The 27,055-nt window shown below is 48.6% G+C and overlaps 1 protein-coding gene across 1 annotated transcript in view; it reads right to left on the bottom strand.

Moving 5' to 3' along the window:
* Positions 1–27,055, bottom strand: part of LOC121878666 (proteoglycan 4-like) — a 124,385-nt gene that overhangs the window by 51,236 nt on the left and 46,094 nt on the right. The gene's annotated exons all lie outside the window — the stretch shown is intronic.

Here is a 27,055-nt window from a genome sequence, read left to right on the forward strand (position 1 = left end):
ACCACCCCTTTCCCCTTCCATCCTGCTCTACCTACCTGCCTTCCTTTCCACCTGTTTCTCCTTTCCCTTCATTTTATTATATCACTACTTTTTCCCTCTTCCTCCTCCTCCTCCTCCTCCTCCTGTCTGTCCCCTCCTCCCTCCTCCTCCTCCTCTCTGTCCCTCCCTCTTTCCTTCCTGTCCTTAATTTGCTTTTCCTCTCCTCCCTATTTTCTCTCCTCCTTCCCTCCCTGTTGTCCATCTTTCCACCCTCTCCTTTTCCTTCCCCTTCTATCTATCTATCCTCTTACTCTTCTTTTTTCCTCCTTCCCCCTTTATTTTCTTCCTCTTTCCCCTCTTCTCACACCTCCTTCGTCTCTACCTCTCTCTCCTTCCCTCCTCTTATCACTCTCCCTCATCCACTGGTCTACAATCACCCCTCTCTCCCTTTCTGTAACCAGGACAGTCATAACGCCCTTTGGCTCCTCTCTCTCTCTCTCTCTCTCTCTCTCTCTCTCTCTCTCTCTCTCTCTCTCTCTCTCTCTCTTATCTCTTTTTCTGTTTATACGAATCACACTTAGAGTTAAGGAGGAGAAGAGAGGGAGGAAGTGAAAAAAAAAAAAAAAGAGAGGAGACGGAGTGAGTAGGGAAAAAAGATGGAGAAGAGAGAGGGAGGGAGAGGAAGATGGAAGAGAATAAGAAGGAGAGAGAGAGAGGGAGGGAGGGGAGGAAGATGAAAGAGAATAAGAAGGAGAGAGAGAGAGGAGGGAGGGGAGGAAGATGGAAGAGAATAAGAAGGAGAGAGAGAGAGGGAGGAGGGAGGAGAATGAAGGAAGTGAATAAGAAGGAGGAAAGAGAGGAAGGAAGGATAAGCTACCACTAATCAACATGGCACTTGAATCTACCAGGGACAAAAGATTCAATATTTACATTTTTCTAAGTCCAATCGAAACAGCATTCAAATCCAACCAGAAAAAAAAAAATCACAGGTAACATATTTACCTTTTTCTACCTCTTAATCTGGTTGGCACCTCCTCTACCCTACACTAGCCACCTTTCTGCTACGACTCGTGTTTCCTTTACGACACCACGAGAAAGGGTTAACCTCATTTGCATATTACAGTCCCAATGAGGCGACTGGTGTGTGTACTGTCTATTAGGTGAGGTGGGGGCTGGAGGAGAGGGCTGATATGTGCATATATCCAAGTTCTGTAACCGTAGTCATATTATCCGGGGTAGTCTATATTATCCGGGGTAGTCTATATTATCCGGTACATCCGTAGTCTGTATTATCCGTAGTCTATATTATCCGGGTAGTCTATATTATCCGTAGTCTATATTATCCGGGGTAGTCTTATATTATCCGGGGTAGTCTATATTATCCGGGTAATCTATATTATCGTAGTATATTATCCGGGTAGTCTTATTATCCGGGTAGTCTATATTATCCGGGGTAGTCTATATTATCCAGTAGTCTGTATTATCCGGGGTAGTCATATATTATCCGGGGTAGTCTATATTATCCGGGTAGTCATATAGGTATCATATTATCCGGTACTATTATCCGAGTCATATTATCGGTAGTCATATATCCAGTAGTCTTATTATCCGGGGTAGTCATATTATCCGGGTAGTCCATATTATCCGGGGTAGTCTATATTATCCGGGGTAGTCATTATCCGGGTAGTCATATAAACACAACCGGGGTAGTCCACATTATCCGGAGTCGTGGCTTGGGGAGTTTCTCATCCCTGCTCAGTAATGGGAAAATGGTTCGAAGGATAATGATGGTGCGTGAAAGAGAGAGAGAGAGAGAGAGCTAGTTCACATAAGAGGGCTCCTCCTAAACACTGAAGGAGGCCCTGAAGGTGTAATTCCAGGACCCCTCACACCCTCGTAAGGTTTTTTTACTGCTGGTGTATGGTGAGTCTTCCTCTTGTGATGGTGGTGTCTTCTTTCTTTCTTTCTTTCTTTTATATTCTACCATCTTCTCCTCCCTCCTCCTCCTCCTCCCTTCCCACCTCTTCTTCCCCTTTCATCCTCCTTCAACTCCTTCCACCACCACAACCATCACTAACCCCACTACCACCACCACTACCACTACCACTACCACCATCACCACCCTACCATCACCACCCCCACCATCACCACCACCACCATCACACCCCACCATCACCACCACCCCACCATCACCCCCACCATCACCCTCACCATCACCACCACCATCACCCTCACCATCACCACCACTATCACCACCACCACCACGCCACATCGTCACATTCTCAGAACTCGTCTCCTGGTGTTGATAGATTCTAGGAAGCAGTTGTCCTCTGCTTTCCTCACAGGTCCTCACTACGCAATGCCTCTGGACATATTCACAAAGGGTCCTAAGTTGAAATATTCCTCGTAAGATGATGATGTGGTAATGACGTAACATATTGATGACGATGGTTTAATTCCCTTGAGGGTTAAAGTTTAAACCATCGTACTTAAAGGGTTAAAGTTTAAACCATCGTACTTAAAGGGTTAAAACTAAAACCATTGTCCTTAAAGGGTTAAAATCTTAAACCATCGTCCTTAAAGGGTTAAAATTTAAAACATACTCTGTTAAGGGTTAAAACTAAACGCTTCAATCATAAAAAAAAACACTTAAGAAATTACACCGAAATTAAAACAAACCTCCTTCTAACCTTTACCATCACAGGATAAATATCGAATTATTGATGTTGTTACGGGTAAATTAACGTAGTCACCCCCTAAATACTGTCTCATATTCTCGTTTTCTTTAACCACGAGAAAAAAAATATCGTTTAATCATTACACGAACGGCTTAACATAGCAACACTTAGTTAAATTTGATGCGAATTGTACCTGAAGTTTATCATGATTACGTTGTTAATTTGTTTATCAGATAGACAGACAGACAGACAGACAGACAGACAGACAGACATGAAAAAAATCTTAATCCTGGGCAATGTAAAAAAAAAGAAAAGAAAACGAATGCAAACAAAAACGAAAGAAAAATCAAATAAACAGAAGGAAGAATAATGAGAATAAATGAATAAAGACAAGAATTAGATTAAAACAAAAACAAGAAACATACAAAACAGATGATTTAAGGAGAAGACCCTACAACAATAACAAAAAAAAGGAGAAAACTGGACAAAAAACGTAGAATCTTGGAAGAGAATTATGAAAGTTGGTCTGAGAAAATGATGTTAATCTGTTCTTGTTTCGAAAGCCTTGTTGATTACACCTTTGTGGGGAAAGGTCCAGTGTAGGTCGAACTGTGTCTGGCTGGTCGAGGCGCTACGAGACAGACAGACAGACAGAGACAGACCTCCAGTCAGCCAGCCAGACCTCCAGCCAGACAGATAGCCATCTAGCCAGCCTGCCAGACAGCCACTCAGCCAGCCAGATATCCAGTCAGCCAGTTAGATAGCCAGACAGTGACGAAACCCAGGGAACTCATGTGTTGGGGAAAGGACTAAATCGATAAATTGCGATTATTTCGAGGAACCTAACCTAACCTAACCTAACCTAACCTAACCTAACCTAACTAACGTATGTAAAAACCAACATTTATTTGATAACATTTCGACAAATTTCTTACCAACCTTAGCCTCTCCTGACTTGACTAATAATGTGTTTCTTGTGTGAGGGATATATATTTTTTTGGTCTTTTTTCAAGGTCGTTTTAACACAAGTGATTTATTCATTATTTTAACCTAATTTCTTTGTTTTTTCTTCGTTTTTTCTCATAATTTAACAGTGATATTCTATAATCTTTCGTTCTTGTTGTCATCCAGTATTTTAATTTCTCTATATGTATTAATAATTTCACTGCATTTATTTAATTATCATAGAATAAATTTAATCCTATAATCCTACGAGTAAATATATAATCTGACGATAACTGAATCTGTGTTAGTTTTATCATCAAAATATTATAATTTGCGTATAAAAAAACACAATTTGTCTTCATGTTTGTTTTGGTGAAGTAGCGTTCGTGGAGTGCGTGGTGGAATCCGACTCCTGAATCCGGATTTTTACCCAGGGAGCATAACAATGAACTCAGGGTGTCTTATGACGCTCCCTCACCCTTTAATCTGCCGCCAACCATGACTTGCATTCCCGAATTAATCTGAGCTTAATGTAACCATAATTGAAATTTTATGCATGTGATTATGTAAATTAGACGGTATTTAAAGCTTTAAGTTTTCCGTACTGCTATAAGCTTCCTCAGCTTAACGAGACATTATTTTGGAGGGAATTATTTTGTTGCATAATATTTTCTACGATATAATTGTGAAAGTAACTTAATCTAACCAAATCTAACTTATTTAACCTAACCTAAGCTATTTAACTTAATATAACCTAACCACCTTGCATGGCCCATCTGTTGTGACCAGACTAGCCAATCAGAGCTATAGATTCCCCCCCCCCTTCCCCCCTGAGCTTTCATTAAAGAGTTAGTGAAAGTTATCTCTACTTTCTCCCGTTGTAATGTGAATGATAGTTACTGTATGTTTCTTTTTTATTCTCTCTCTCTTTCTTTCTTATTCTCTCTCCTTTTCTCTCATTCTCTCTATCTCATTATCTTTTTTATAGTCTCTCTCCTTCTTTTATTCTTATTGACTCTTTCTCTTACTCTCTACCTTTATATCTCTCTCTCGGCTCCCTTATTTCCGTCTTTCTATTCCGTTATCTCTCTTTCATCCCCTTACCTCTCTCTCTCTCTCTCTCTCTCTCTGGGTTCTCTTGGTTCTCTCTCCCTGTTATCTCTCTCTCTCCCTGTTATCTTCGCTCGCCTCTCTCTCTCTGGCCTCTCCCTGTTATCTCTCTCGCTATAAATGGTTCCCTTTACAGTTTTCATCAAAGGAGGATTAAGATGCTGGTGTTTTAAATCTTGTGTCTTGAGAGGTCTTGAAGACATGGCCTCCCTCCCCCCTCCCCCTCCCCTTCCCTTCCCCTTCCCCCTTCCACCCTTCCCCTTCCCGCCTTCCCCCTCACCCCCTTTCCCCCCTCCATCTTATCTCCTCTTCTTCCTTCTCTCCTCTCTTTCTCCTCCCCCCTTCATCTTCTCCCCCTTCCCCTGCATCTTCCCCTTCATCCTCCATCTTCCCCTTCCCCCTTTCCCCCTTCCCCTCAATCTTCTCTTCCCCTTCCTCCTCCATCTTCCTCTTCCCCATCTCCTCCTTCTCTCCCTCTCTCTCCATCTTCCTTTCCTCTTTGCTATCTCTTCTCCATCTCCTTTTCCTCCTAACCTAACCTAACCTAAACCCCCTCTTCTATCCATCTATCCTTCCTCCTTTTCCTTCCCCTTCCATCTACTATGAACGCAACTCATCTACATTGATCCATTAGACACGAACGTGAGAGTTTGTTTGTAAACAGAGGGACGTCACGGGGGAGGCGAGACCCTGCGTCGTCCTAACCCCAGGAGTCCCGATGTATGGATGGGAGGGGGAGGGGGGACGGTTAAAGGGAGAGGGAAAGGGAGGACAGAGAGAGAAGAAGGGAAGGGAGGGGGGAGGACAGAGGGGAGAGAAGGAGTAGGGGTGAGGGATAGAGGAAGGAGGGGAAAGGATCGAAGGATTAGTGGTTAGAAGGGAAGCGGTAGGGAAAGAAAGAAAGAGAGGGAGGAAGAAAGGAAGAGACAGGGATAGGACGAAGAAAGGAGGGGGGTCATAAGAGGGATAGGAAGCACAAGGAAGAGGGAGGATAGGAAGGATAGAGGAGAACGGAGTTAGGGGTGAGAGATGAGAGGTGAGGGAGAGGGAAAGGAGAGAGGGGGAGGGAGGGGTAGGGGAGGTTGTTCAATAGACGGGAGAGGAGGGCGATGCAGGGAGGAACACCATTAGGACCATCCTTCCTTCCTCCTCCTTTCTCCCCTCCTCCTTCCCTCTCCTCTCTATAACGATATATTTCTTATCCTTCCCTTCTCTCCCATCATCCAATTATCCATCCATCTCTATTTCCTCTTTATCCCATGTCCCTTCCTTCCTTTCTTCCTTCCTTTCTTCCTTCCTTCCTTCCTTCCTTCTACAACTAATCCCTTCTATCCTTCTCCATCCCTCCTATATCTCTATCCTTTCTCCTCCTCTCATCCTTATCTTCATTCATTCTTCTTTCCTCCCCTTTTTTTCTACATTATCTCAATTTCTCCCTATTCCCGCTTCCAGAGAGATAGAGACAGAAAAAAGACAGACAGACAGAAAGACAGACTGACAGACAGACAGATAGACAAATAGACAGACAGACAGACAGACAGACAGATAGAAAGACAGACAGAAAGATAGACAGAGATAGAGAAAAAGAGATAGAGACAGGGTGGAAGAGAGACAGACAGACATATAGAAAGAGAGACAGAGAGAGAAACAGACAGAGAGCCAAACAGACAGTATAGGAGATGTAAACAGGGAAACCAGATACCAGATGAACAACGATGCCATAGAGAAATCCGACTGCGAGAGAGATTTAGGAGTAATGATAAGTAGGAACCTTAAGCCAAGTAAACAATGTGTTTTTGCTCGTAACAAGGCTAATAAAGTACTTGGGTTCATACAAAGGAGTGTTAGTTACAAGACTAGCGGAGGTCATCCTAAACTGTATCTTTTTTGCGCTTAGAGACCACACCTGGATTACGCAGTTCAGTTCTGGTCACCGTATTACAGAATGGATATAGAATCCTTGAAAGAATTCAGAGGAGAATGACAAGACTAATCCCGGGCATTAGGAACCTTGAGTATAGAGACAGGTTAAAGCATCTTAATTTGCACTCCCTCGAGAGACGTAGAGCGAGGGGCGACCTGATAGAGGTGTATAAGTGGAAGTCAGGGCTAAACAAAGGGGACATTACAAAGGTACTCAAACTATCCAGAGGTACCACGTGGACAACTGCCTCTCAACTTCCTCCTTTCACATTTTTCTCCTTATTTACCCCTTTTCCGGGATGGGACGGGATGGGAGAGGGCAGAAGATGGGCCATCCAGGTTGGGACGGAATCGGGGCGGTCGGTCGAGGAGTCGGGCGGGCGGGCGGGTGGACGGGTGCTGCCGTAACCTAAACCCTTCCCCTACCTGACCCACTTGTGACCGCCTGCAACGCTTACCTGTATCCTGCCCTCCCTCCCTCCTATTCCTTCCCTCCCTCCCTCCCTCCTTCTGACCTCGCCCCCCTCCCTCCTTTTCCCTCCCTCCCCTTCCCTCCTTCTGACCTCGCTTTCAATACCCTTCCCTCCCTCCCTCTACCTCCCATACCCCTCCCTCCCTCCCCTCCTTTCCTACCCTTCCTTACCCTCATTCCGCTCTGGTGGCCACAGGCGTCATTAGAAGGAGTTATCGGTTAATGTAATGAAAGATTTAGAGATTCGGTACAACGGGAGTGAGTTAAATATGTGTTGAGGCGAAATACCTGAAGGGCAGCGGGTTGTAATGGAACAGAAGACCCCTAGAGGAACTTTTGTCCTACTTGTCCTTGAAACACCTCCCTCTAGCCGCCCCCCCCCCTTTCTAGACCCCTCCCCAGTCCCCCCCCTCCCTACTCCTACCCCCTTTCCCTTTACTGCATAATAAACATTTCCCCAGTCAGTAACATCCCCCCAATTGGTTCAAACAAGGTCCCGCAGGTGGCTGGCATATTACAGGTACACTCAACACCAGACGTCTAAGAACAATGATAGAGAGACATACATTGATGGATTACCTCCTGAGTCCCTATCGCCTGACGTTCCTTCGCTTGACGTTCCTTCGCCTGACGTTCCTTAAAGAGAAAGTTGTTGTAACTATTTTTTTTACCTCTCTTTTTCTTCTTCTTCTTCTACCCATTTAAGGGCGTTGTGAAATAGTTCTTGTGGCTGGTGTGTAAAAAAGTTAGCGGATCTGATGTAAGGATAAGCCTGAGGCGAGAGTTCTCCCTTCCCTCTCTCCTGTCCTTGAAGAGCAAAACCTTTTCTATTCGGACAGGTGGATTCCAACCCTTGTATTGGACTTCCAGGTAGACTGCTCGATTTTTGCCTTTTCAATAAGAGACGTAGATTTGACTTCCAGGACAGGTAGATTTGACTTCCAGGACAGATAGATTTGGTTTCCAGGAGGTAGATTTGACTTCCAGGAGGTAGATTTGACTTCCAAAACAGGTAGATTTGACTTCCAGGACAGGTAGATTTGGTTTCCAGGGGGTAGATTTGACTTCTAGGAGGTAGATTTGACTTCCAGGAGGTAGAGTTGACTTCCAGGAGGTAGATTTCGCTTTCAATGGGGCAGGTAGATTTCAACACCGTATCTACCTTAACAAGACAAGTAGATTTCACCACTGTAATTAACGTCCATAACAGCAGGTAACTTCCTGTTAAACAGTTACACCTGAGCCATTGGACAATTACAGGTGAATCTATAGGTGTCTACAACGAAAAACAAACTCTTCTTTTCATTTCTAATTTTCCAGAGATAGAGATTAGTTCTTTAGTAGCATTAGACATAAGAGATAGATGATGTGGTTGACCTCACACACACACCTTCTAGGTCTACTGTACAGGTGACTTCTAGGTGACTCAGAGGAAGCTACAGGTGAATGCTAGGCGACTCATACGAAGGCACAGGTGACCCATAGAGAGAGTACTGATGCATAGGTAACTCACAGGTGACTCCCAGGTGACCGCTGATTTCCAGGTGACTCAGAGGAAGGAAGGGAATAAGTGACCTCCAGACGGTGGTGGTAGTGGTGGCGGTGGTAGTGGTGGCGGTGGTAGTGGTGGTAGTGGTGGTGGTTGTAGTAGTGGTGGTGGGGCTTCGAGAGATACAGATGATGCTTTCACCTTTATTACAGGTAGCTCCCGTCGGGCACAGGTATAGCCTTAGAAGTGAGAATTTACATATCCCGGTAAGGCAAGTTATTTTCGGGAATTGAAATCGTCTTTTGGATCTGATGAATTGATTTAATTTATTTTTTTTCTTCGCTAGAATGTGAGTAATGGTTAGTTAAATGGAGAGGAGAGGGGGGAGGAAATGACTGGTTGGTAGATTGATTTTGTTGTGGTTATGGAAGGCTCTCTCTCTCTCTCTCTCTCTCTCTCTCCCCAACCATACCACACACCTGTACTGTACTAAGGTAACTCACTAATGATAAATCCATCCTCACTGATTGAAGGGTTGAGATAGAGGAGTCACACACCACTCTACTCCGCCACCTGATAGCTGAAGGATTGAAGGTGAATGTCTTAGAGTTGAAAGATAAAGTCAATCGGGTTAAAGACGAAAGAGATCAATACCTTTTATTTCTTCTTTTAAGCGTTAATTAACCAGGTAATGTACTGCCCAGGTGTAGTTGGTGGGGGGGGGGGTATGATTTGTGGGTTTGTTTGTTTGTTTGCTTGTTTCTTTGTTTCTTTCTCCGACTGCACCATTCAATCTTCCCCCTCCCTCTTTCTCCTTCCATTACACTCCTTCCTTCCTTCCCTCCCTCCTTCCTCCTTCTCTCCCTCCCTCCCTAGACGACTGCAGTGGGATAACCTGACCTCCTTAACTACCATCCCTGCCGCGACTCCTACTCCTCTTTCTCCTCCTCCTCCTCCTCTTTCTCCTCCTCCTCCCCCTCCTCTTCCTTCTCCTCCCTCTCCTCTTCCTTCCTATTTTCTTCCTCCTTCTCCTCCTTCCTTTTTCTCCCTTCCCTCCTTCTTCATCATCCTCTTATTTTACTATAAGGAAGGAGAGAGAGAGAGAGAGAGAGAGAGAGAGAGAGAGAGAGAGAGAGAGAGAATCCAGACTAAATCTTCCTCTTGACCAAAATTGGACCCTGAGGAGACAAAAAGCAAAGTCATCAGGGTTGAATGTGTGTGTGTGTGTGTGTGTGTGTGTGTGTGTGTGTGTTTAAGTGTATTTATATGTATATATCTGTGTATCGTATGTGTGTATATGTATGTAGTATGTACGTAACCTAACCACTCAGAGAGAGACAGTGAGACATAGAGAGAACCTGTCTGGATGGTCTCTTAACTGAGGATGGCTTCTAGAGCACAGCCTGGTGGGGAATTCCAGGACAAGCTGGGATGCTTTCTAAGGAGAGAGAGAGAGAGAGAGAGAGAGAGAGAGAGTATTTTATGACCTATTAATGGATTCGTTTTTTACTATATAACGAGATGGCCAGGTGAGAGGGAGAGCGAGATGGCCAGGTGAGAGGGAGAGTGAGATGGCCAGGTAGAGGGAAAGAGAGATGGCCAGGTGAGAGGGAAAGGAGATGGCCAGGTAGAGGTGGAGCGAGATGGGCGGGTGAGAGGGAGAGCGAGATGGCCAGGAGAGGGAAAGCGAGATGGCCAGGAGAGAGGGAGAGCTGAGATGGCCAGGTGAGGGAAAGGAGATGGCCAGGAGAGGGAGAGCGAGATGGCCAGGTGAGAGGGCAAGGATGAAACAAGTGGATAAGCTATGTTCAATCCCTAACCTCCCCACCCCCTCCCCCTCCCTTTCTCCTCACCTCTCAATTCTCCCCCCACCCCTGACCGATTTGGGGGTCAATTTGTACTGGCGGTCAAATGGTGTCCTGTTTGAGTCCATCTGTTCATCTGATTGTCTATCTACCTAATCTGATTGTCTCTTTACCTAATCTGATTGTCTCTTTACCTAATCTGATAGACAAACACAAATAATCCTTAAATATCTCATAATATCTCGTATTTTAAGAGACCAGAGAAGACCTCCCTCCCAACCCCTCCCCCTCCTCCCCAAGCAATAGGACAAGACGACCCCAACACCACGACCTCCCTCCCCCAATTCCCTCCCCGGGATGACCAGAAGACGATCTCAATACCACGACTCTTTCCTTTCTCCCGCCTCCCCCGATAACCAGACAAGACGACCCCAACACTACATCACGGTACGACCCTGTAATTACGACCTATTGAAGGCATACACAGAACAATAGACATAACTATCTCTTTTATTATATGTGAAGAAATAAATATATTTTATCAGGAAGGTCACTATATTATACGTTAGGCTCAAGGCTAAAGGTGAAGATTATGTAATTTTGCTGCTGAGTTTTATATGTGTTTGAAGGAGTAGCCTCAGGAGGTTATATTTTATGATCTTTAGGCATATAATTTTTTTTAATATTGGTTGATGTCCATAGGCCTATAATCACGGCCTATTGCAGCATCGAGTGTGAATGAGGAGTGTGCCAATCAGATCGCTTCAACGGGATGCTAAGATTTTCACCGACCAATAGCATTACATATAAGGGATGCTAACACAATCAGGAGGCAATCAGACAGCCCAGAGGAGATCAGATAGGCCAAGAGGTAATCAGACTTCCCTAGACATGATCCGACTAATATATCAAGACACACACACACACACAGGAGAGAGAGAGAGAGAGAGAGAGAGAGAGAGAGGTTGGTCTAGGCTGAGAATATCTTATAGTCCACCAACCTGGCCTATAAATTAATGGATAATCCTCTCTCTCTCTCTCTCTCTCTCTCTCTCTCTACTGTGTGTGTGTGTGTGTGAGAGAGAGAGAGAGAGAGAGAGATGGCACATTTTAACCTGTTGGTCTACCTGGGTCTTCCTAATTAGGGTTAGACTGAGACCTACTGAAACTAGTTCCTTCGATGAGGCTCTTCCAGCCCCTCCCTCCCTCCCTCCCTCCTTCCCTCCCTCCCTCCAAACTAAACCTTTCCTTTTTCCCTTCCTCATTCCTTCCCTCCACACTAAATATTCCCTCCCTCCTTCAACACAAGCTAAACCTTCCTTTACACCCCCCTCCTTCCTTCCCTCCACAGTAGCTAAACATTCCCTCCCTCCCCCCTCCCTCCCTCCCTCCACACTGGGACAGCTTTGAGGTGAAAGTCAAGAAACGTGTTTTCTTTTTGTCGATATCAACAAGAGAATATAAAGTAGCGGCCTCTTGTTAATGCAGGAGGAGAAGGAGGAAGAGGAGGAGGAGGAGGAAGAGGAGGTGAGACAGGTCGGGGTGGAGGAGGAAGATGAGGAGGAAGGAAGCAAGGAAGGAAGGAAGGAAGGAAGGAGTAATTAAATCTGATGAAGACGCCGAAAATTTACAGGAGGACATAAACAAACTTTTGTCATGGTCTGAAGGATGGCGAGGATTGGGTAGGGGATGGGGGGGTGAAGGTTGGGGGGTGATGGAGGGGTGGGGATGGGGGGGGAGACTGGGGATGGGGTGGGGGATGGGGGGTGGATGGGGTTGGGGATGGGGTGGGGATAGGGGGGCTTGGGGATGGGGGATGGGGGGTGGGGGATTGGGGGTGGGGATGGGGGTTGGGGGGTTGGGTGATGGAGGGGATGGGGGGTGGGGAGATGGTGGGATGGGGTGGGGATGGGGGGTGCGGATGGTTGGGGGATGGGGGTGGGGGATTGGGGGTGGGGATGGAGGGTTGGGGGTTGGGTGATGGAGGGGTGGGGAGAGGGGGATGGGGTGGGGATGGGGGATGCGGATGGGGATAGGGGATTGGGGTAGGATGGGGTTTGGAATGGGGGTGGATTCCACGCCCTTCCCAGTCGGTGAGTCCTGATACCTTTCGTCGGCGCCTGACGGATGGTAATTATCACCACCTCCCAGGATGGAGGGTGGATGGGGGTGAATGGGTATAATATAGTGACCTTCCTGATAAAATATATTTATTTCTTCACATATAATAAAGAGGGAGGGTGGAGGAGGGAGGAAGGAGGAATGCACTAACTCCACCGTACACTTATCAAGAGAACTATAACACCATCTAACACTTATAATTCCTTACATCACTACAGTTATGACTTGAACACAAGTGGTCGACGGGATGTGTGTGTGTGTAATAATAATAATAATAATAATAATAATTAACGGTTTATTGAAAGAGCTTGGCAGCCAGAAGGCTGAAAATATACAGTTACATATTTGGGGAATGGGTTACAATTATATACAAGGACATAAGTGACACAAATAAGACATATAGTAACTAGATGGGGATCAGCTAAAATACAGTCTATTTCCAACATAAAGTAGTGTAGGGAGCAGTGTTTACTGGAGTGAATACACTGATTTATTACATGTTATTGATAATTTTTACAATGGTTGGGACTGGGTTGTTCTTTATAAAGGATCGTTCGTGCAATGAAGGGCTGGATGCGGTTGTGGTGTCGAACAGCAATTTTTGACAGGATCTCAGGTGTAGTAGGGCCGTGTCGGGGATGGTGTAGGTGCCTACCAAATTTGCAGATGAGGCCGTGGTGATGGTCAGTGAGAGTCGAAATAAAGTGTGTTGGAGCGCTTGACAGTGTGGAGAGGAAGGAGAGAATAATCTTGCATGCCCTCTTAATTTTTTCTAGGTGTTTTCATGTTGTGTGGTATTTAGGAGGAAGACCAGGTGGGGGAGGTGAAGGGTGAGCTTTGGGAAGTATGAATGTTGTGTATACACTGAGAGCTTGTGTGCGGGAACCTGAGGGACTTGAGTCGATGGAGGAGGTGAGACGAAACTGAGGATTTGGACAACTTCACTGACGTGGTTTCCAATTTGCTTGTTGTCTATGGTGACGCCGAGGAGCTTGTGAATCTACAACCTGGAGGTAAGTGTTCGACTAGGGCAATGGAAGAGGTGGACAATGTCGGAGGAGAGGTTGATGTGCATAACCATTGTCTTGGTATGGGCGATGGTGACATGGTTAAGGTAATTCAGTTTTGAGACTGTTCAATAAATCCTGGAGGGCGGTGATAGTTGGGGAGCGGAATTGCTGACGCTGATCCCAATGGTGGAGTCGTCGACATATTTCCAGCGCTATAGGGTTTCTAGGGCATCATTGATGAGCATAAGGAAGCAGAGTGGTCCCATCTTGGTGCCTTGGGGACGCCACAGGTGAGTGACCGAAAGGTGGAGACAGCCTCGGAAGCGTACAGTTTGGGCGCGTCGGTCACTGAGGAAGTCTGTAAGCCATGGTATGAGACTTCTCCGAAGCCTGAGGTCAATAGCTGGTTTATGATTATATTGTAGTCGACTAGGTCGAACGCTTTAGTGAACTGAATGAAGGCGACAGCTACAGACGTTTTTCGTTTCTCGAGATGGTATATGCAATCGAGAAAGCTGACAAGACAGTGAGGTGGAGGAAGTTTTCATATACAAATTGCTGAGGGTTCATGACTCCTGCAATAGGTCAGCAAGCCCAGTCAAACACAAAACTTTTCACAGATTAGGGCTGGGTATTGGGGGTGATTGCAATAGGTCGTAGCTGATTTAAGGATTGTGGGCTGGGTTGACTTGGGGCACTGGTGATACATAAGAGGTCTTCTAGTCAGCTGGGCATCTGGCTTGACTGGAGAGAAGCATTGATGATGGAGCAGAGGGGTTTAGCAAGCCCCGGGGAGAACTCCTTGAATAGTTTCCCATTGGTGTCAATGGTGTGGTAGAGCGTTTAATTTTAGTTTGTCCAGGCGTTTTGCTACGCCAAATTCTCTACTAAGTCAGTGGGAAGGGGCTGGTAGGTACAGGAGAGTGGTTGTGCCTCGGCCGGGCGTCTGGCATAGTAGCGAAATGGTTATTTGTTTGCTCAGCTGCGTCAACATTAGTGAGATGGCTACAAGGAGGTGTCATATTGTTTAGTCCACAGAGTTCTTAAGCTTACCATACCATTGACTGATGTTGGTCTGCTTCAGGTGTTGTACTTAAGGTAGTGGGATCTCTTTGCAGTGCGTATTTCGCGGATGACTTCTGTTGCGAAGTGACCTGTAAAGTGGATGTGGTCATTGAGATGAAAATGCTCTGTCTTCTTGCATGCCTTGGATCCGGGAGGTGGTATCCAGGTGTCAGCTGGGTGAGATCTGACGGACTCTCCTCGTGGGAATAGCGGTGGTGAGCTTCGGTGGTGGTGTTGGTATAATTTATCCATTTGGTTTCCACGTCATCCACGCTGAGTACTTCAGTCCAGGGATAGTGAACTATCCACTGTCCAAAGAGGCGTACTGCAGAGTCAGTAATCGGCCTGTAGGTCTTGATGTAGGGTCTCTGTACTTGAGTGGGAGTGGCAGCAGGGGACCAGAGCACTGATAAGTGTGTGCTACACCCGACAGGAGGCAGTGGTTGAGGAGGTTGGTACTGGTCCACTAAGTCAGTTAAGATAAGGTCAAGGGTGTTTTGACCGTGTGTGGGGAAGGTCACGACTTGTGATAGTGATAGCTGGTCCTGGATATCAGTGGTGTCAATTTCATTTAAATCCCCACATAATACTAACTTGGCACATGGGTACCTAACTCTGAGGTGGTCTGAGGTGGTGATGAGATGATTGATAAGAGTGTCTCTGGTGGGTGATCGAGGCGGATGGTATACCACGCAGATTATAATGGAAGCAGTGTTGCGTGGGTGTGCCCGCAGCACGACACGTACCCATAATGCTTCCACATCTGCTGGGACTTGAACATCCAGGCGTGAAGGGCGTAGGTCATCTTGACAGAAGAGGGCAACGCCCCCTCCGCGTCTTTGTGGACGAAGGTGATGAAAGAGTTGATATCCTTCAATGTGACACGTTTCAGGTACAATTTGCCAAGTCTCACATATGGCAACCACGCGCGCGGCGGTTGACCTGACTGTAGTTGCCAGCTCGTCGAACTTGTTAGCTAGGGAAGTGACGTTGGATAGCAGTAAAGATGGGAGATCATACCATATCCGTGGAACTTCAGTGTGATGGTATGGTCTGTCAGGGGTGGGTTTCTCCGGTTTCCTAGTGGAGGTTACGGTTCTAATGGGCTTATGTGCATGACGGCCTTGTCTACGGCTCCGCGCGTGGAATATTTTCAGTGACTTGAGTAGCGCGATAACACTCCCATCAGGGTAACCGTTCCCACGCTTTAGATGATACAGAGTGCGTCGGGAGTAAGTGATTGGTGGCCATCGGTTGAAATCTGTTGTGGGCGGACGGAAGTGTTCGTCACTGGCGGCACTTTGAGGGACACTGACACTGGTAGACATCTGTTAATGTTTGTCGATTCGCCAGGAACCAAAAGGTAGTAGTATGTAAAAGCCTTGACTGTTATTATTATTGTGCATCATTATCATCCATTCATCATCTTTATTTTTCAATCATCATCATTATCATCATCGTTATCATAATCACCATCCTTATTACACATTTCTTCACTTCCTTCATTCGTTATGTAAAAGGTCAGAACTCATCAGGTGGATCAGAAGCGTGAAATGGCGTGTAATCAGCGTGTAGCTAGAGAAACACGCTGGGCTTTTTCCCTCTATTACCAACGCTAATTTAACGCCACATCAACGCAACACCAGTTAGTTCATTACACAGTTGTTTGTAGGGTGGGTGATTCGACGCCGCTTCTTTCAATAGGGGGAAGATTCAACGCGGGGTGGTCAATAGTTCATGACACGCTTGTTTGCTGTGTGAATTGGCCTGGGTGGGTGATTCAACGCCGTTTCTTTTCACACTCAGAGTACAGGTTTTACACGCTTGTTGGCTATGGGAAGGTATTCAACGCTTGCTCATATGATATTAGATCATTATTTACTTTCTTGTTTGCTATAGTCAACGCAAGACAACGCCAGGGTGCCTCTCTCTCTCTCTCTCTCTCTCTCTCTCTCTCTCTCTCTTGATTAGACGAAAATAAAATACCATCTGTTCCCATTTAAATTCGCGCCAAAAAAATGAAAACAAACTAATCAGCTGATCATTTGGCGGGAAAAATTTCCAGCGTTGCCACATCATAAGTCAATAACCCTATACCATACGTCTTTGAGCAGCCAGATAGTCTTGAGTGAATCATTATGGCTACACTGACTCCACTCTCTATGCAGTACACCTAGCCTCCAGGTGTACTCTCTGTGTAATGACCCTCGCTAGTGTCCATAAAACGTAATAGACGACTGGGTAATAGAACACAAGCAACGGGAGTACTCAAACGGGACGGTAGTTATTAAAATCCACGGAGAAACGGGTATAGTCTGTGCTGATTGGTCCTTGTCCATTGTGACGTCAGTATGTAAAAAAAAATATTAAGGTGAGGGTAGATACTAGGTGAGGGAAGGTACAGGTGAGGTAGATACTAGGTGAGAGAAGGTACAGGTGAGGTAGATACAGGTGAGGTAGATACAGGTGAGGTAGATACTAGGTGAGAGAAGGTACAGGTGAGAGAAGGTACAGGTGAGGTAGATACTTATAGGGTATAGAGAGGTGACAGGTGAGGTAGATACAGGTGAGGTAGATACTATGGTGAGTAGATATGATAGAGGAGTGAGGTAGATAAGTGAGGTAGATACCAGGTGAGGGAAGGTACAGGTGAGGAGAATACAGGTGAGGAGATGGGAATACAGGTGAGGTAGATACAGGAGGGAGGTACAGGTGAATTTGGGAGTAGGTGAAGGACGGAAGAGGATTGGTTGGGAGGAGGAGGAGGAGGAGGAGGAGACCATCATCCACTTTGTGTGTCATGATATTCCAAGCTGGCCAGGCAGACGTCTCACTCACCCCTGGCAGACACGCCCACGACACACCCACGCTAGTACGCCCATATTATTACGCCCATACCAACACGCTTGAGTTATTACACACACACACACACACACACACACACACAACACACACACACAACCACACACACACATCACACACACACACACACACACACACACACACACACACACACAACATTAATACACATTTCTTAAATAAGTGATGTTAGGTTACCTTAATCTTGGTTAGGTTAGGAATATCAAATTAGCTGATAGTGTTAGGTTATGTCAGGTTATGTTAGGTCAGGTCAGGTTAGGTTAGGTCAGGTTAGATTAGGTCAGGTTATGTTAGGTCAGGTCAGGTCAGGTTATGTTAGGTTAGGTTAGGTTAGATCAGGTCAGGTTAGGTCAGTATGTTAGGTCAGGTCAGGTCAGGTCAGGTTAGGTTAGGTTAGATCAGGTCAGGTGTCAGGTTAGGTCAGGTTATATTAGGTCAGGGGTTAGGTTAGGTTAGCCTGTGGACCAGAGAGAGTTAAGACACCACCAATATTGCTCCTGTTATAAAAAACCTGATACCTGTCCTCACCTTTCTCAACCTACCAGACACTCTCTCTTTCCAAGGTCAGGCTATGTCCTCTCTCTCTCTCTCTCTCTCTCTCTCTCTTGCTGATTTAGACATATTGTACTTAGATATGCTGTACTGAGTTAATGAGTACATAGTTATTGCCAGAAATATTAGAGTTGAGTTAGATACAATCATATATCCATCCAACTTAATTGTGAAGCTTCCCAACGAACTCCTGTTGATGATACAGTTTGGTAACTTGTTCCACTCGTCCACTACTCTATTTCCAAACCAATGTTTACCTATTTCGCGCCTAAATCTAAATTTGTCTAATTTAAAACCACTGCAACGAGTTCGCTCCTGGTTGGATAGTTTGAGGAGTACCTTTCTTTTATCACCTTGGTTCAGCCCTGACTTCCATTTATACACGTCGATCATATCGACCCTCACTCTACGTCTCCTGAGGGAGTGCAGATTTAGGTGCTTTAATCTGTCTCTGTATTCATGTTCGCAATACCCGGGATTATTAGTCTTGTCATTCTCCTCAGAACTGAAATGTTTATTCCAAGTGAGGTCTCACAAGCGCAAGGTAGTTTTGGGCTAACTTTGTTAACCCTTTTTCCTACATATCATTACTCCTAAATCTTTCACACACACACACACACAACAGTTGTAACTTGTAAACAACAACTGTAGCTCTGCCATTTGAGAATAAATTCAAACAAATCCTGAGAAAAACTGCATAAACATATAGAATTATTAGAAAACAAAACAACCAAATGTAACAGAAATAGGCCTTCAGAAAGGCCGATAGACCTCTGTGGTGGCATGAACTAAGTACCACTGTCTCGCGCCGCCGGACCAGGTCGAGGCTGGGCCCAGCCAGTTGCTCACTTGAACTGATCACCTGGGTGACACAACCTGAGTATGGCATTGATCCCTGCACTGAGTAGTGATGGGAGTCATCTCGCAAAAAATAAATAAAATAAAAAATCAATCCCCATCCGCACCCCCATCTCCACCATCTCCCCACCCCCATCCCCACCCTCCATCACCCAACCCCAACCCCCATCCCCACCCCCAATCCCCCACCCCTATCCCCAAAGCCCCCTATCCCCACCCCCCATCCCCCAACCCCATCCGCACCCGCCATCCCCACCCCAATCCCCACCATCTCACCACCCCCATCCCCACCCCTCCATCACCCAACCCCAACCCCATCCCCACCCCATCCCCCAACCCCATCCACACCCATCCCCTGAGGTGGTGAATGGTACCATCTACCAGTTCCAACGAGGATCAGGACCCACCGACTGGGAAGGGCGGAATCCACCCCCATCACCCACCCCCCATCCTCCACCCCTCCCCACCTCCATCCCCCATCCCCCAACCCCCATCCCCACCCCCATCCCCAACCCCATCCTCGCCCATCTTGGGAGGTGGTGAATGGTACCATCCGTCAGGCGCCGACGAAAGGTATCAGGACCCACCGACTGGAAGGGCGGAATCCACCCCATTCCAACCCCCATCCCTACCCCCAATCCCCCAAACCCCCATCCCCACACCCTCCATCACCCAACCCCAACCCCATCCCCACCCCCATCCCCAACCCCATCCACACCCATCCTCGGAGGTGGTGAATGGTACCATCTACCAGTTGCCAACGGAAGGTATCAGGACCCACCGACTGGAAGGCGTGAAACCCCTCCCCCATTCCAAACCCCCATCCCTACCCCCCAATCCCCAAACCCCCTATCCCCACCCCCATCCCCAACCCCATCCACACCCCCATCCCCACCCCTTCATCCCCAACCCCCATCCGCACCCCAATCCCCCACCTTCATCCCCACCATCTCCCACCCCCATCCCCACACCCTCCATCACCCAACCCCATCCCACCCCCCAACCCCACCCCAATCCCCCATCCCAAAGCCCCTATCCCCACCCCCATCCCCCAACCCCATCCGCACCCCCATCACCCACCCCCATCCCCACCCCCAAAACACCCTCCACCCAACCCCAACCCCCATCCCCACCCCCCATCCCCCAACCCCATCCTCGGAGGTGGTGAATGGTACCATCTACCAGCCAACGGAAGGTATCAGGACCCACCGACTGGGAAGGGCGTGGAATCCACCCCCCATCACCCACCCCATCCTCCCACCCCCATTCCAACCCCCATCTCCACCCCCACCCTCCATCCCCCAACCCCATCCTGCCCATCCTGGGAGGTGGTGAATGGTACCATCCGTCAGGCGCCGACGAAAGGTATCAGGACCCACTGACTGAAGGCGGAATCCACCCCATTCCAAACCACCCATCCCTACCCCCAATCCCCAAACCCTCCTATCCCCACCCCCATCCCCAACCCCATCCACAACCCCATCCCCACCCCCTTCATCCCCACCCCCATCCCCACCCCATCCCCACCCCCACCATCCCCCAACCCCATCCGCATCCCCCATCCCCACCCCCATCCCCACCCCTCCATCACCCAACCCCCACCCCCAAATCCCCATCCCCCAACCCCATCCCCATCTTGGAGGTGGTGAATGGTACCATCCGTCAGGCGCCGACGAAAGGCGGACCCACGACTAAGGGCTGGAATCACCCCATCCCCAATCCCCACCCTCCATCCCCAATCCCACCCCTCCATCCCCAACCCCCATTCCAACCACCATTCCCACCCCATCCTCACCCCCATCCCACCCTCCATCCTCGCCCATCCTGAGGTGGTGAATGGTACCATCCGTCAGGCGCCGACGAAAGGTATCAGGACCCACCGACTGGGAAGGGCGTGGAATCCACCCCCATTCCAAACCCCATCCCTACCCCCAATCCCCAAACCCCCATCCCCACCCCCCCATCTCAACCCGATCCACACCCCATCCCCACCCCTTCATCCCCACCCCCATCCCCACCCCATCCCCACCCCACCATCCCCCAACCCCCATCCCCATCCCCATCCCACCCCATCCCCACCCCCATCCCCACCATCTCCCACCCCATCCCCACCCTCCATCACCCAACCCCAACCCCATCCCAACCCCCAATCCCCCCCCCATCCCCCATCCCCACCCTATCCCCACCCCCATCCCCAACCCCATCTGCACCCCCATCCCCCACCCCATCCCCACCTCCTCCCCTCCACCAACCCCATCCTCGCCCATCTTGGGAGTGGTGAATGTACCATCCGTCAGGCGCCGACGAAAGGTATCAGGACCCACCGACTGGGAAGGGCGTGAAATCCTCCCCATCAACCCCATCCCCACCCCCAATCCCCCAACCCTCCCATCCCCACCCCATCCCCAACCCATCCCCACCCCCATCCCCCACCCTTCATCCCCCCCATCCCCACCCCCATCCCCACCCCTCCATACCCCACCCCACCCCCAATCCCCATCCCCACCCCATCCCACCCCCATCCTCACCCCATCCCCATCCCCCCATCCAATCTGGGAGGTGGTGAATGGTACCATCCGTCAGGCGCCGACGAAGGTATCAGGACCCACCGACTGGGGCGTGGAATCCACCCCATTCCAACCCCATCCCTACCCCAATCCCAAACCCCCATCACCCCATCCCCAACCCGATCCACCCCCATCCCCACCCCTTCATCCCACCCCCATCCCCACCCCCATCCCCACCCCACCATCCCCCAACCCCATCACTATCCCCATCCACACCCCATCCCCCACCCCATCCCCACCATCTCTCCACCCCATCCCACCCCCAATCCCCACCCCCATCCCCCATCCCCAAGCCCCATCCCCACATCCCCAGCCCCATCCGCACCCCCATCCCCCACCCCCATTCCACCTCCTCCCCTCCTCCATCCCCAACCCCATCCTCGCCCATCTTGGGAGGTGGTGAATACCATCCGTCAGGCGCCGACGAAGGTATCAGGACCCACCGACTGGGAAGGGCGTGGAAACCCCTCCCCATCCCAATCCCACCTCATCCCCAACCCCCATTCCAACCCCCCATTCCACCCCATCCCACCCCCTCCATCCTCTCCCATCCTTGGAGGTGGTGAATGGTACCATCATCTCAGGCGCCGACGAAAGGTATCAGGAGATGGGGAGGTTAGGAATAGAGGTGAAAGATGTAACCTAACCTCCTTATTTAAAAGAAATGTGTGTGTGTGTGTGTATATATATGTGTGTGTGTGTGTGTGTGTGTGTGTGTGTGTGCGTGTGTTGTACTGTGTGTGTGTGTGTTTGGTGTACGTGTGTGTGTGTGTATGTGTGTGTGTGTGTCCAGCGTGTTGGTATGGGCGTAATAATATGGGCGTACTAGCGTGGATGTGTCGTGGGCGTATCTGCCAGGGGTAGTGGTATCTGCCTGGCCCGGCCTTGGAATATCGCGACACACAAAAAGTACCAGTGAACCGCCTCTCCCTCCTCCTCCTCCTCCTCCTCCTCCCCTCCCCCCAACCAATCCTCTTCCGTCCTTCACCTACTCCCAAATTCACCTGTACTCCTCACTGTATCTACCCTCACCTGTACCTACTCACCTGTATCTACCTCACCTGTATCTACCTCACCTGTATCACCTGCCTGCCTCTACACCACTGTACCTTCCCTCACCTAGTATCTACCTCACCTGTATCTACCTCACCTGTATCTACCTCAATTTCTCTTAACCTCCTGAAGGAATTTGTTTTTCCCCTTCGTCAGGATAAACCCGTAGGAGGTCACAACCTTTCTCACGACCATCTCATCTTTTTTTTCTGGCAACTAATCCATTTTTTTTTTGGTGTGTGTAGAACAGATCATGAGGTGTTATGTCAGCGTCTGTGGTCTGGTGATACACACACACACACCACACACACACACATACGCACACACACAGAGGCTGGGTCTTGTGTCATGTTTCCAGCTGGCGAAGATTAGGTGTAGGTGTAGGTGTGTGTGTGCGTGTCTGTACTGGTTTTGTAGAGATACACACATACATACTGACGTCACAATGGACAAGGACCAATCAGCACAGACTATACCCGTTTCTCCGTGGATTTTAATAACTACCGTCCCGTTTGAGTACTCCCGTTGCTTGTGTTCTATTACCCAGTCGTCTATTACGTTTTATGGACACTAGCGAGGGTCATTACAGAGAGTACACCTGGAGGCTAGGTGTACTGCAGAAGTGGAGTCAGTGTAGCCATAATGATTCACTCAAGACTATCTGGCTGCTAAGACGTATGGTATAGGGTTATTGACTTATGATGTGGCAACGCTGTAAATTTTTCCCGCAAAATGATCAGCTGATTAGTTTGTTTACATTTTTTGGCGCGAATTTAAATGGGAGCAGATGGTTTTATTTTCGTCTAATCAGAGAGAGAGAGAGGCACTGGCGTTGTCTTGCGTTGACTATAACAAAGAAAGTAAATAATGATCTAATATCATATGAGCAAGCGTTGAATCCATAGCCATCAAGCGTGTAAAACTTGTACTCTGAGTGTGAAAAGAAACGGCGTTAAATCACCCACCCAGGCCAATTCACATAGCAAACAAGTCGTGTAATGAACTATTGACCACCCGCGTTGAATCTTCCCCTATTGAAAGAAGCGGCGTCGAATCACCCACCCTACAAACAACTGTGTAATGAACTAACTGGGTTGCGTTGATGTGGCGTTAAATTAGCGTTGGAAAGAGGGAAAAGCCCAGCGTGTTTCTCTAGCTACACGCTGATTACACGCTATTTCACGCTTCTGATCCACCTGATGAGTTCTGACCTTTTACATAACGAATGAAGAGTAGAAATGTAATAAGGATGGTGATTATGATAACGATGATGATAATGATGATGATTGAAAATAAAGATGATAATGATGCACACACACACACACACACACACACATCTCGTCGACCACTTGTGTTCAAAGTCACTTAACTGTAGTGATAAGAATTATAAGTTAGATGGTGTTATGTCTCTTGATAAGTGTACGGTGGAGTTAAGTGCATTCCTCCTTCCCTCCCTCCTCCTCCCTCCCTCCCTCCCTCCCTCCTCCTCCTCCCTCCTCCTCCCTCCTCCCTCCCTCCTCCTTTCCTCCCCAACCTTCCCACCGACCCACCCCTCCTCCTTCTCTCCCTTCCTCCTTTATCTCTCTACTTCCTCCTTCCTCCCCTCCCTCCCACTCACCTGCTAATCACACCAGGTCACTCCAACTACCTAACAGCTCAATTAGAATGGTCCAATCATTACCTGGCAATAGTTTCCAGGTAATGTAATTCCTAATTAGTCATGGTAGTTAAGGGGTGAGGGGGCAGCTCGGATGACGGTGGGTTCTGCTAACTGCTCTCTCTCTCTCTCTCTCTACTGGCAGTTAAAAACTCTAATTGCCTAGTTCGGTCATTAACACAGTAAGCTATTTTCTCTCTATCTCTTTGTGTATCGTTGTAGTGAATTTTTTGGTTTGTGTTGTGTTTTAATTAGTTGAGTGAGTATCTTTTATTGTTTTAGTCATTATCATCATCATCGTTATCATCATCATCATCATCATCATCGTCATCATCATCATCATCATCATAGTTAATTTTCTTCATCTCTCTCTCTCTCTCTCTCTCTCTCTCTACCTGGATCTGTTGTTGTTTTGTTTTGTTTGATTGTTGCTGTTGTTCTTATCTTATTTAATTTCTTCCTCTTTGCTTTGTTACATGTTCTCTTCCTCTTCTCTTCTCCTCCTGTTCCTCTCTTCCTGTTCTTCATTCTACTCCTCCTCCTTCTTATTTTCATCCACCTCTTCATCTACCTCCTTTCCTTTCTCTTTTTAATTCTCCTTCTCATCCTCCTCTCCTCCCTCTCTCTCCCCTCCCCTCCTCTCCTCTCCCTCCCTCCCCCTCCCTCTCCCTCTCCTCTCCCCTCCCCTCTCTCCTCCCCCCCTCTCCTCTCTCCCCTCCTCCCCCTCCTCTCCTCTCCTCCCCTCCCCCCCTCCTCCCCTCCCTCCTCTCTCCCCTCTCCCCTCCCCTCCCCCCCCCCTCTCCTCCCCTCCTCCCTCCTCCCCCTCCCCTCTCCCCTCCCTCTCTCCCTCCCTCTCTCCTCCTCTCCTCCCCCTCCTCCTCCCCCCCCTCCTCCCCTCCTCCCTCTCCTCTCCTCTCCCTCTCCCCTCTCCTCTCTCCCTCTCCTCCCCTCTCCTCCCCTCTCTCCCTCTCCTCTCCTCCCTCCCCTCCCTCCTCCTTCCCCTCCTCTCCTCTCCTCCTCTCCCTCTCCCTCTCCCCTCTCCTCTCACCCCTCTCCTCCCCTCTCCTCCCTCTCTCCCTCTCCTCTCCCTCTCCTCCCACAGTTGTCGCCACTCGGTATATAACTCTCAGAGGTCGACCAACAACAACTCAGTGATGTTTTATCTCATGACAAAGTGTCTTGGGCGGCTTAATGTCCTCTTCTTTAGGACCTCACAGTTCCATAAGAAGAGGGAGGTGGAAGGAAGAGGAGGAGGTGGATGGAGGTGGAGGAAGAGGAGGAGGTGGACGTGGAGGAGGTGGAGAAAGAGGAGGAGGTGAACGTGGAGGAGGTGGGAAGGGAGGAGGTGGACGTGGAGGAGGTGGAGGAAGAGGAGGAGGTGGACGTGGAGGTGAGGGAGGTGAGGGGTGAGAGGAGGTGAGGGTGTGAGGAGGTGAGGGGATTCCATTCACAATTCGCTATACCTGAGTGGTGTTCAGCTCTCCCTACACCTGCAGCGCCTTCATTAGCTGGAGTCGCCATTCTTGTCTCATCACCTGCAGGAAGTCAGGCCAGTGTCTCGGTAGGGTTGGAGTTGATGGAGGAGGAGGAGGAGGAGAAGGAGGAGGAGGAGAAGGGGGAAGGGAAGAAAAAATTTAAGAAGCAGGGTGAAGAGGAGGGAAGGGAGGAAAGAAGGTAGAGGAGAAAGAGAAGAAGGAGAGGAAGAAGACAAAGGAAGAGGAACAGGAGGATGTAAAAAGAAGAAGAAGAAGAAGAAAGAAGAGTTCCCAGGGGCGCCATCGTCCTCCTCCGCCCCAGGCAGTAGTGAAGAAGCCCTTGGGAAGTCCTGGAACTTTTACAAAGACAAGCCTTTCCCTCATTTTCTTACTAGTTACTGTATGTATGTGTGTACGTATGAATATGCGAGCAGACCCGGTTCGATCCTCGGGCAGGGTGAAACTATGGGCAAGTTTCTTTACGCCATGTGCCTCTGTCTACCCAGCAGTAATTGGGAACCTTGATGTTAATCGATTTGCGGATCGTGTTCCGGGGCAATGGTTAGCCAGTGCAGTTGGCGAGTTGTCCGGTCTTCTCGGACTATTCCTTGATACTGGGTCATGCAGCTCGTTAACTCAGGGTGTGGTTGGTGTGTTGGCGACAACTTCTACACCTTAAACAAATTCACGCCTAGGAGGCCCTCGATTTCTAGGGGCAGCCATTATATATGTCCAACCATAAAATAAACATGACCAGACACCCCCCACAATGCCCCTCACGTGCCCTGTAACCAAACGATATCCGTATATGTCAACAAGGTGCCAACCAGAACCGACGTGCCCATAACACAGTGCCACCTACTGTTATGCCTGACCTACTCCCCCCTATAGACATAATAACAATGGCTGCCAATCTTCCCTGAGACTTGTTGTACTTTCCCTGTTCTCCTTAGCAGGTCTGTAGGGGTGATAAGGGCCAAATACAGGAGGGGGGGGCAGGGAGGGGTCAGGAGGGGAAGGAGGAGGGGGATGGGGAGGGAGACCATCTTCACCTTTGGGATTCGTTTGTATTCATGGGTGAGTTATTTAATACGAGGACGGATCTTGCATAATACCACCCCTCTCTCTGTCTCCTCACTCCCCCTGCTCTCCTCTCCTCCCATCTCCTCATCTGTTATTCCTTCTTTGTTCTACGCCCTCTATGGTGCTAACTGGGACCCAAGGCACGATCATCAAGGAATGCAAGGAACTCCCTCCCCTCCCACTTGCCTTCCCTCCTCGCCCCCTCCCTCCTGCCTTCCTTCCCTCCTTCCCTCCCTCCCCCCTCTCTCCCTCCCCTTCCTTCCCTCCCTCCTGCCTTCCCTCCCTCTCTCCCCCTCCTCCTCCCTCCTCCTGGTTTCCTTCCCTCCCTCCCTC

Source organism: Homarus americanus, unplaced genomic scaffold (genome assembly GCF_018991925.1).
Source record: "Homarus americanus isolate GMGI-L3 unplaced genomic scaffold, GMGI_Hamer_2.0 scaffold769, whole genome shotgun sequence".
NCBI classification, from domain to species: domain Eukaryota; kingdom Metazoa; phylum Arthropoda; class Malacostraca; order Decapoda; family Nephropidae; genus Homarus; species Homarus americanus.